Source organism: Perna viridis, chromosome 8, assembly GCF_037379345.1.
Source record: "Perna viridis isolate PV_CMFRI_1.1 ecotype Kerala chromosome 8, ASM3737934v1, whole genome shotgun sequence".
NCBI classification, from domain to species: domain Eukaryota; kingdom Metazoa; phylum Mollusca; class Bivalvia; order Mytilida; family Mytilidae; genus Perna; species Perna viridis.
The window spans coordinates 33,653,352-33,665,227 of record NC_142452.1 but is presented as its reverse complement, the minus strand read 5'-3'; positions in this window follow the sequence as shown (position 1 = coordinate 33,665,227).

The window sequence follows — 11,876 nt, the reverse complement described above, 5'->3', positions numbered from 1 at the left end:
TGCTGGAATTTTTAATCGACAACATATTTGTCCAGTGTGGTGGACGTGTTTTTCAACAAACGGTCGGCATTCCAATGGGAACAAATTGTGCTCCTTTACTTGCAGACCATTTGCTTCACTCTTATTAGGCTGACTTTATAGCTGATCTGGTCCAAAAGAAAGAATATCGTTTGGCTATATTCTTTAATCTCAGTTTCCGCTATATAGATGACGTATTATCTTTAAACAATCCTAATTTGATGGATTTGATACATCGCATCTACCCAAAAGAACTTGAGATAAAGGATACTACAGACATTGTGAAGTCAGCCTCATATCTTAACCTACACTTAGAAATCGATGTTAAAGGAACATTATTGACCAAACTTTACGACAAACGTGATGACTTTTCATTCAAAATTGTCAACTTTCCTTTCATCTGTAGCACCATCCCTTCAGCCCCTGCGAATGAAGTGTTCATATTACAACTCATACGTTATGCCAGAGCTTACCGAAACTATGCGGACTTAATGTATCGCGCTAGAACTCTAACAAATAGGCTTCTGGAACAGGGTTATGTTGCTACAAGATTGAAGTCATCACTACAGAAGTTTTATGGTCGTCATCATGAACTCCTGGATCGTTATGGTGTATGCATCTGCACCATGATAACTGATTATTCAACGGGTCATAGTTTTCCTTTCCTCGTTTGTCTATCCCGGACTTGACTTTTTATGAGTAACTCGGCGGGTGTTTTTAGAAAAACAGAGGACGCTTACCCTATCGGTGCACCTGGTCCATACTCCTAATTGGTAGTGGAGTCTGAGTTGCTCATTTGCTTTTGTTACTTTGTATTCATGATTTTAGTTACTTTATGTTCATTGTTGTGTATGTCTGTTTTCCATGTCTGGTCTTTGTCCCTGGATTGAATTCTTTTGATTACCGCTATAACCTTGGTTCCTTGATTACTCTATGAATAAGAACTTTTTTAATATCAAAATAAATAAAAAAAACTAAGATATTTTACGATCAATAAACAAAGTGGAAATTTGATGAATGTAAATGCGACAGTAAAGAATAACATTACATTTAAAGCAGTTCATACTTATAGTACATGATGACATCGATAAATTACCAGGTCGTGTGACGGGTCATATTATGACGGACTTCTTTGTAAAATACAGTTTTGTAATATTACATCTTTAAAAGGTTAACTGCTAATTGGAAAAAAAGCAATGACCCTAATTGGTCGACTACAATTACATTATACTTAAGAAAACTTCATGGTCAATTTATTAATCTATATTCAATGAAAATATTTTCAAATTACACGGAGTATATTTTTCACAAACACAATTCACAATGAATGTATTCATACCATATATTAATTATATTTACCTACAAAGAGCGATAACTCAATTGTACTATGACTTTCGATCACCTGTTATAACGATAAAGAATTAGCAAATATAAAGAATCAAGAAATAAAAACAATTTGATGATGTATTTTTCGTTACCTTTATATGATTTTGTTAATGTCGGATATTTGTCCACTATTTCCAAGTGATTTACTACGTTCACAACATGATATTTGTTAAAAATGAATGACTTTGCCGTAATGTCAATAGTGTTTGAAACGTGTCGTGGAACTGTAGTAATGTTGGAGAATAATTGTCGGATTATACTCACTTGCAATATGGCAGGTGCCCTGGTGGAACAGGACATGCTTATCCTTCCGGTGGCTTGATGTCATTCCTGGTTTTTATTGCTAGTGCTTAGTTCTTTTTGTATAAACTCTTGCTTCCCTTATCTTCAGTTTTATGTGATTTTTTTTTCAATTTGGTTTCACTGCATTGTGTATGTAGATCGTCTCTGTCTCATGTTTTCACGTTTAGGCCATGTTTCAGGATTTTTACGTATTTAAATCATCCCATTGTATGCCGACGCTTCGGTATTTGAATAAAAATTTTATGATGGGGGCTTTATGTCAAAATTAATCGAATAAAAATAGTATTCGTATTACCAAATGTAAAGTAAAAGCAAAATTGGAAGGATGTTTTATTCAATTACGAAGATTTGAGTAGTGACAAATGCGTTCCGTTTATTGTTCCGGACACTGATTTCTTGAGTGGGTTTTCCGCCCTTTATACCTTTGATAGACAGTATTTCTTCCTATAAATCTAGTTCCAGTTAATTGTCTTCTTTAATGAAACATACCCATCCACTTTGAAAAGTATTGTTTCCGATTGCAAAGAGTGACATGAAGTCTTTCGTAGATTAGAGCAGAGTTTACTGTGATTTATGATTATCCCTTTTGTGATAATCTTGACACGATATACTGGTACTATTGGAACAAATAAAACTGTAGTAATAACATTGGCATTTCATTAATCTACCCAAAATACACGCTGAAAAATATGCGTATTTGTTCTTTTTCTAAGACATCTAAGTTCATGCATGCTCATTGTCGTCTTCACATACATATGAGTATATATTTGATAATGTGGTTTTAATAAGATATTGATATTTATTTTTATTTAAAAAATTCCATGGTAGTGTTCTCTTTTGTTTGTCGTTCTTAAACAAATATCGAACTTTTTTTGGAGTTAGACCTTGTTAGACCTAGGGTAAGGGACATAACTCTTACAACTCATTTGAAGGTTTGTATTAAGCATTTGAAATCAATCTCACCTAATAAACACAGTAACTTGGACCGATTTTATTTTGTTTGAAATGAAAGTTGTTATGCTTTGGTGAAAGTGAAAATGATACAAATATGCCCCTGATGTCAAGAGTTATTTCCCTTACCTTAGGTCTACTTCCTTAATTGATATAGTATTATCATTTCTTTATTTAGTAAAGATTAAAATTACTCAATATTTTGTGACGTTGTTCACTACGTGTTGAGAATATCACGGAATATTAGTTATCCGTATTAATTTATAAATGATATGGCATATACATGTTCATAATCAGAAATAACACATTGATAATAGAAATAAAAATTTTGTATAAAAAAGATTACAAAATCAGCATCAGGAGTATACTACGAGTATGCTACAAAATTGAAGAACAACTTTATAATGCAATGTTAAGTTTTCGAAAGTAAAAAGAAGAAACATAACCGTTTACGTATCCAAAATAAGAAACACTCGATCAAATCTAATATCTCACATGAATAATGAAAACAACATTGTTAATAGAAAACTTTGGCCCTAAGCAATTACAAAATGAAAGAAACGATTGAAAGAGGTGATTGATATTAAATTACTTCCAATGCAAATAAATACTTTGGATATTAAAGCAAATTAAACATGAAAAGAATGTGATAATGTTTACAGACAATGTCTTTTGTGTATTGTACCATTCACTTCACACATTTTCGTAACCGTAAATAACAAGGATTTAAATACACACTTTTGTCATTCATTTTTATTGGAAGAAATTAAAGGTAAATGGGAAATAACTCATATCTACTATAGTTCTCCACATCATTTAATTAACGTATCATGTGTCACTATTATGTGAGAAAAATACTTGACCCATTGAAAAATAAACGAAGAATATGTCTTTTATAAAAGTCCAAACTTTGCCTTTTCCATTTTTAAAAATTGCATCGAGTATATTTTGACATAAATGCTATGGATTCAACATTGTCGCAACGTGCTACTATTTTAATTTTGGTTTTTACAAGTTTCTGGAAAGACACACAAGGTAATGATACTTTTTTCTAAATGAAATCTAAATGGCATTATATTTTCAAAAACATACATGACGATTTTCTTTTTGATATTACATACGAAAGAAAACAATGATATGTGCATCACGTTTTTACATACATACATACATACACACATACATACATATATACATACATACATACATACATACGTACATACATACATACATACATACGTACGTAGGTACATACATCTGCAATATCAATTGCATGCATTTTTCAACTTTTGTCTACCACGGAAATTTTATGACGGACTCGACGGGTGTTTCTACAATAGCAAAAGACGCTTAATGTATCTTTCGGCCCACCTGGTCCATGTTTAAAATTGTTAATGAAGTCCGCATTTTGTCTTTATTGTCTTGTTCTTTCCTAAAATTGTAGTTATTGAAAATACATTTTACACTGATCACTGAAAACGACAACATTCGAATACATGTACATGAATTCAAGTTCCTCTGAACTATTCATAGATTTTACATCTAAATAATGAAACTTCATATAATTTTCGCGCCAAAAATTAATTCCCTTACGTTAATGACAAATATACATTACAACCTGTCTAAACTTAAACCCTTTGTTAAGTGTAAATTTGTCGGTTTAGACAGATGTTTGATTTTTCCAGGTTAAGAAAAAATAAATTGATACGAAGGGACTTCAAGAAGTGTACAGTGTAGACGGATTATCAGTTTATTCAGGGTCACGTTTTTTTTTTTATTATTTATGACACGGATATATGAATTCTATGACAAACATATATAATTTATTGGATTATGTCGAAATAAGTCAACTACTAAATATCAAGTATAAAACGTAAAAAGAAATTGTCAAAAGAGACAAAATGAAGAGACAATTTGTGGCACATCATTTCTCCCAATTTTGTCATTTTAGCGTAAAATATATTCAGTTCATCCTTAAAACAACCAAAAACCTATCTAAATTTATCCTGAAGCATATTTGACGTAGATATCGTTTGACTGCTTATATAGAGAAAAAATGCGGAAAAAAATTCTTGCCAACTTTTCATTGTGCATCTAAACTCAACTTGACGAATCAATATCTTAGGAAGGCAAGTTGTACCAATACTTTCATTTTTATTTATGAGAGTTGAAAAAAAAATTGGATAATGCAATAAAATATCCGTGTCTCTTTTTATGTGTCACACCTTATATAACAAGAATAGATATGGTGTCAATATAAAAGAGACAGCAACCCCAACGGGATGATAATGTCAGCCCAAGGCCATCCATTGGTCTTGAATGAATGAATGAATGACGAGGAAAACATCATTATACCAGATACGACGAAAGAGTTGCCCCTATATACTCAATAAGGGTAACAATAAAATTACAGAACACTTATCTGATGCATAATCAAGTGAATGAATCTGGCCAAAAAGATATTACATTACATGAGTAGCTGGTACCGAAATTATCCTGACTTGGTAGGTACAGGCATTTCAAGCGAATGGTGGTGGCGTTTATAAAAAGAAGACTTGAAGTAAAAATGTAACAAGACATACACATTTTGCCTGATTTTTAGACTGAGATGTACTTAATAAATATACATACAAACTACTCAATTTTCATAAAAAATACTTGTACCTTCAAAATGACAAGGACAAAGCAAATATCTGTAAAAAAAATGTTTACTACATAACTGTATTGTTTTTGAGGATTAAAGTGTGTAAATCCTGAACTTGATGTTCACAAAATAACTTTCATGCGATGATTGAGTTTCAACAAACGTGTATAAGTGACGCACTGTTCAATATGTCAAACATTTCGCACTTCTGAAAGACCCATGTTTTTATACTCTGAATAAAGACCTAATAAATATATCTTTGCTACAATGAAGGTCACACAGAAACATTTAAAGTGTTTATTTTTTTAATAGAATATGTTTGAATTGATAGTGCTTTAAGACTTGTGTAAATTACTTTAAATGCAGTTTTACTGCATTTTTGTCAACCATCTTTTCATGTTTTGTCTAAAAATTGTTGAATTGTGTTCTGGTAATATGAACATGGAAACTAAATATTAACCGATAATACAAGTAACTGATAAAAAAATTCAGCTATGGACTAAATAATTTTAAGGTCGATTTATCTAGTATATTTTTTTCTCTTTTTTGCTTGATTCCACCTTTCTTCACTATGCCAGTTTTTTTTCATAAGTTTTCTTGAACCGGGTAGTTTTGTAAAATATAAAATATCAGACAGGAAAATGAACAATGGTTTAACATTAACAAATGATCAGATTACTGAATAAACATGGACAGATAGCGTATGAAAATGAATAGTGCCATTTTTCATTGAATTATAAAACTCCGATTGAAAGAAATTCAATATAAACATGATATATATAATCCAAGGATAACGACTACACAAGGTGAATAGACACACACAACAAAGACAATGAAAAATCAAAAATAAATGAGCATGGACTGTATTAAAAACTAGGAACAGAAATAAGGTGCACCGGTAGGGTAAGTATCCTCTAATTTTGTCGGTGTTTCGGTTTCATTCCTGCAGCACAACTTACAAGATATGTCTGAGATCCACGTTGTTCCATAAATACCGTGTTAAACATCTTACCATTAACTATAACTTATTTTTACGCTATTTTAAATGTCAGCAATGAAAAATTCTGTTTATGTTAAAAATGCCGAACTAGAAAGGATCTCTACTCTGCATAACAGATTAATTTCAGACTGGAATCGGGCTCTCATTGCTTCAAAGGTCAACTGTTTGTTTGTTTGATGGGGTTTAACGTCCGAGCAGCAATATTTCAGCCATATTCAGACGATGAACATGAAATAAATGATAAAATGAACATGAAATGATGATGAAATGAAAAATGGGATGGGACACAAGGACAATGGGGTCGACAAATTTTGATTGCCACTGGCAATAGGGAGAGGTGTGTAGGGTCGGACAATTTAGCCTCCTGTGGCGGAGCCCTATGGTTCCTACTCCGGGAGAATACCACAGTAGGGTTATTTAACGTGCCAGAAACGTGGCATTTTTCCCAACACAGTGCAGCCCTATGGTTTGCGGTCAGGTTTTCCGTATTATAGCCTGACAATCCCACCATGTAACATGCCAGGGGTAACCCATTCCACCACCTGGGGCACACATCCCAGTTGCTCTGTGGGCAGAGCGCCCTAGCCCCCGGCTAGGGTTCTGAGCACTATTTAGTCGCCTTTTACGACAAGCTTAGCCCTGCTGCAGGCCTATTCTATTGTTTGTTTGTTTGTTGGTGTTTAACGTCCGAGCAGCAATATTTCAGCTATATTCAGACAATGAACATGAAATGGATGATAAAATGAACAAGAAATGATAAAAAAGGATGGGTCACAAGGACAACAGGGTCGACAAATTTTGATTACCACTAGAAAAAGGGGGATGGGTAAGGTCGGGCAATTTAGCCTCCTGTGGCGGAGCGCAAAGGTTCCTACTCCTATCGAATACCACGGCAGGGTTCTTTAACGTGCAAGGAACGTGGCATCTTTCCCAACACGGTGCACCACTATGGTTTGCGGTCAGGTTTTCCGTATTATAGCCTGACAACCCCAGCATGTAACATGCCAGGGGTACCCCATTCCACCACCTGGGGCACACATCCCAGTTGCTCTGTGGGCAGAGCGCCTAGTCCCCGGCTAGGTTTCTGAGCACTATTTAGTCGCCTTTTACGACAAGCTTAGTGCTGCTGCAGGCCTATTCTTTTACCACCCGGACCTGCACGGGGAGGCCTATTCTATTAACTTCCGGACCTGCACGGGGCTCTAAGGTCAAAGATTAATTTCTCATATGTGTAAAAGAAAATAACATATCAACCAAATCCCATAAAGGAAAGATTAGGTCAAAATGAAATAGGACAAAATCCCCATCACGGTAAATAATAAGAATCTAAGGTCAAAGGTTAATTTCTTATTTATTACCGTGATGTGGATTTCGTCCTATTTCATTTTTACTTTTTCATATTTTATATTATTTTCTTTTACACATATGATTCCAGTCAAATATTCAAAACGTTCTGGAACTTTAAAATTTATTCAAGAAAGCTCAGTCAAGTTGCGGAAACTGCTTCATGTTACCATGGAGAAAGCGGCCGGTCTCAAAGGCGTAGGAAAAAATGCATTTTTGAAAAATTTGTCACAGAAAAGATGCCGTAGTTTGTGTTTGCAATGGACAAAAAGTACTTTAATTATATTCATATTGTCAGATTGTATTCATTTTTCTGTACTTTAAAATGAGCAAAATAAAGTATAAAGAGTGTAAATAATAGCTATTGAAAAGTTGTTGTATGAAAGAATTTTTATTAAACTGTAAACCAAACTTTTCGAGATGACTTACGATGATTCAACATTTTCAAATTGTATAACCATTGTGATTTACTATTTGCTCTTTTCATTTTATTTCAAAAGACATTTTAAATGACCGACCATTCGTTAATATCAGATTTCTTTCCAAACAATAAGATAAGTTGAAAAAAAATAAATTTAGCAATTCATTCGTACTGTATTTGAAATTTGTACATAGGACATTTTTATATTCATAAACTTCGGCTCTTGAAAACGTTTGAATTCTGAGTACCTAGGAAGTTATAATGATTTTTCTGTTACTTCACAATACATTTTATACAAATGATCTTTAAATGAAATTGTTGATCTGGGTCTTAACATATTAAGGAGAATCGCTTATCTAAGTTCGCAAATAAGAGCGCACAGTGACATTATACTTGTAGACTTTCTTTTGTTCCGAATGACCTTGAAAATTATTTCCTGTTGACCTTGTGACGTCGGAGAGAATCAAGTATTTTTACATTTTGACGGCGTTAATATAAAAGTTCAAAGAGAGTTCAGTATGAATACAATTTCCACAAGGGCGTACACAAGTCAAAATACGTCTATTGTTGTTGATGTGAGTAAAATCTCTTTTAATTAATTTTTCGTACATTCCTAAAATAGGAAGTTTGTACTATTAGATATTAATGAATCCTTTTACTAAATTTACATCTTTTTTGCACTGTTTAGACAATGTTTGTCCTTTAGTATTTCTTCATGATAAAAAGCCTTACAATAAAGCTATACAAAAAATATTTAATAATTGCGCTTATCATTTATACGAACTATCAATTGGCAGCTGCATTGGATATCAATCTCAATTTCAACGGTATATAAATGTAGGATAAACAAAATATGCGGAAATTGCATGATACTGGCTAGGTGCACAATTGGACAAAAGTGCATATTTTTGTTTTTTGATCAGATTAATCGAATTCAAAACAATTGAAACCCTTTTAAATAACGGAAAGTACACGGGTGGCCTCAAGTACACCATGATTAAAATATTAGTAGAGAACATAAGCATCTTCGATCAATTATACTGTTTACACCAAAGAATAAATAAATATTTTACATCGTTCGACTGTGAGATATGTAAACTGTTTGAGAGAAAATTACTGGTTTTACAAATCTAAGGCAAATCATCATGTTTGTGCATTTTTTTTAAATTTTAAATCAGTTTCATTCTTTGAAATGTATTTCCTTATAAATCTATACAAGTTTCCTCATGAATCAAAAAGAATGCAATAGCATGTAAACAAATAATTATTTCATACCATTGTGCACTGTGTATATACATTATTTGGCCTTTGTGTGAAAGTTTTAATCAGTCATTGTTTGCCACTAAAAGAGAAATCTGATGTCATTTCCCCTTTATTTTGCAGAATATTATATTGCAAGTGCTGTAGTATTTTGTATGATATTTTATTTTTAGTTTGTCTGTAGTGTTTTTCAATATGTTGTCTACATTGTTTATTAAGATCATCTCTGTTTCCAATCAGTACGTTTTGACATGTTATGGTTTTTAATTTTAATTTTTATACTTTGATTTTCGGTCATCGTTTTGCCAAAATCAAAAGAGTCACAGCAAAACATAATGTAAACGTAGAATAGGGTTTATGAAATATTTTCTTATTGAACTACAATAGAAACTCTATTTTCTTCTAACAAATGGCTGAAACTATGTTTTATCTTTCGCCATGAATTTAATATCCTTTTATAATACATTATTAGGACCTTTTTCTGCAGATGTATTTGCAATCATTTAATGGTCGATTGACTGATTGTTAGGGTTTAACATCCGAGCAGCAATATTTCAGCTATATTCAGGTGATGATAAAATAAACATGAAATGATAATGAAATGAAAAATAGGATGGGACACAAGGATAATGGGGTCGACAAATTTTGATTGCCACTGGACATAGGGAGAAGTGGGTAGGGTCGGGCAATTTAGCCTTCTGTGGCGGAGTCCTACGGTTCCTACTCCGGGGTAATACCACAGTAGGGTTCTTTAACGTGCGAGGAACGTGGCATCTTTCCCAACACGGTGCACCACTATGGTTTGCGGTCAGGTTTTCCGTATTATATCCTGACAATCCCTGCATGTGACACGCCAGGGGTACCCCATTTCACCACCTGGGGCACACAACCCAGTTGCTCTGTGGGCAGAGCGCCCTAGCCCCCGGCTAGGGTTCTGAGCACTATTTAGTCGCCTTTTACGACAAGCTTAGCGCTGCTGCAGGACTATTCATTTAACACCCGAACCTGAATAGGGCATAATGGTAGATGGCTAATCAATGAACAATCAGAAATGTTATTTTTCACCTCACTCTCGTAATCACGCAGACTTTTTGTACCGCGCTAGAATTCTTACAATTAGACTCGTGGAACATGAATATATTGTTACAAGATTGTAGTTACCACTTTAAAAGTTTTCATCATGAACTCATCTGCACCGTGGGAACTGATTTTTTAACGTGTCATAGTTTTTATCTTTTCTCTTTCGTCTGCCCTGGACTTGAATTTATATGAGCAACTCCGCGTATGTTTCCAGAAAAAGCAGAGGACGCTTACTCTACCGGTGTACCTGGTCCATGCTCCCATTTTTTGATGTGAGTCCGAGTTGCTAATTTACGTTTGTATTTACTTTGTATGTAATATTTTGTTTATTTAATGTTATTTGTTGTGAGTGTATGTTTTACATGTCTGGTCTTTGTCCATGGATTACATTCTTTTAATTTCCGCTAGAATCTTGGTTCCCTTGATTACTCTTATCACACAAAATTTAGATACTGACTATTCAATTGCAGAACTGTCAGATCTATACCTATTGCCACTCTTATAGATTACCGATTGTGTTGATCCGATGAAATTGTAATTTCATACGGTTGACGTATTGAATTGGAATGAAATTAATTTCTCCTGGGTATTTGCATCATTTGTGTGGGGTATTTGTTACGGTTTACCCGTTTTTATGTTTTCCCGCTCAAAATATTTTGGGTTTTTGGTGGGCTTTCTTTGTATTATTCATTCAGCACGAAGACGTCTTACTGATCGATTCGGTTAAATTGTATATATTTCTTTTACTGTATGTGGTTAAGTGTTTCATTTTGAATATACTATGTATTATATGCTATAATAAATTACACGTCGCATCGGCGTTGTCGTGCGGCTATCCATTTTATCATGACTTTATATTTATTATTATTACAGATTCTAGGTTATTCGGTGGTTATTCTTAAAGCATTTTTTGTGTCCGTTGTCTGTGTAATTTTTATTTTTTTTTGAAACATTTTAGTTTTTACAAATAATCAGGAAGTTTTGACACTACTGCAGCACACGATTAATGATTTTTGTATAGCATGAGTTTATATATGTTACAGTTAATTAAAATGTGTACTGTGATTCAAGGGAAAATCATACTTAATATGTTTTTTTTAGATTTTTTTTTTTAATTTTCTTAAAGATGAGATTGAATATTTTTATCTTAAACGTGGCCATCGAACTTGATTTCGATATGGTTACGCCTGAAAGAATTGTCCCTATTCCCTAAACTATCAAATTGTGTGCTTTATTTTGATATGTAAAATGAATATTTATCTGACATATTTTAATACTAGTAGAATGAAAGTGGTAGTAAACGTTTTTAATCCATATTAGTTTAAAAAGGCTGAAATTCCATTACATTTCTATAAGATAATTTTCCGCAATTATTCTCCCCCGTCCATGAAAAATACTGTCTTAATATCAATCTTTTATGCTTTTGCATTTTTGCAATATGTTGGTTTATGTAAACACTTTTTGAAAATGAT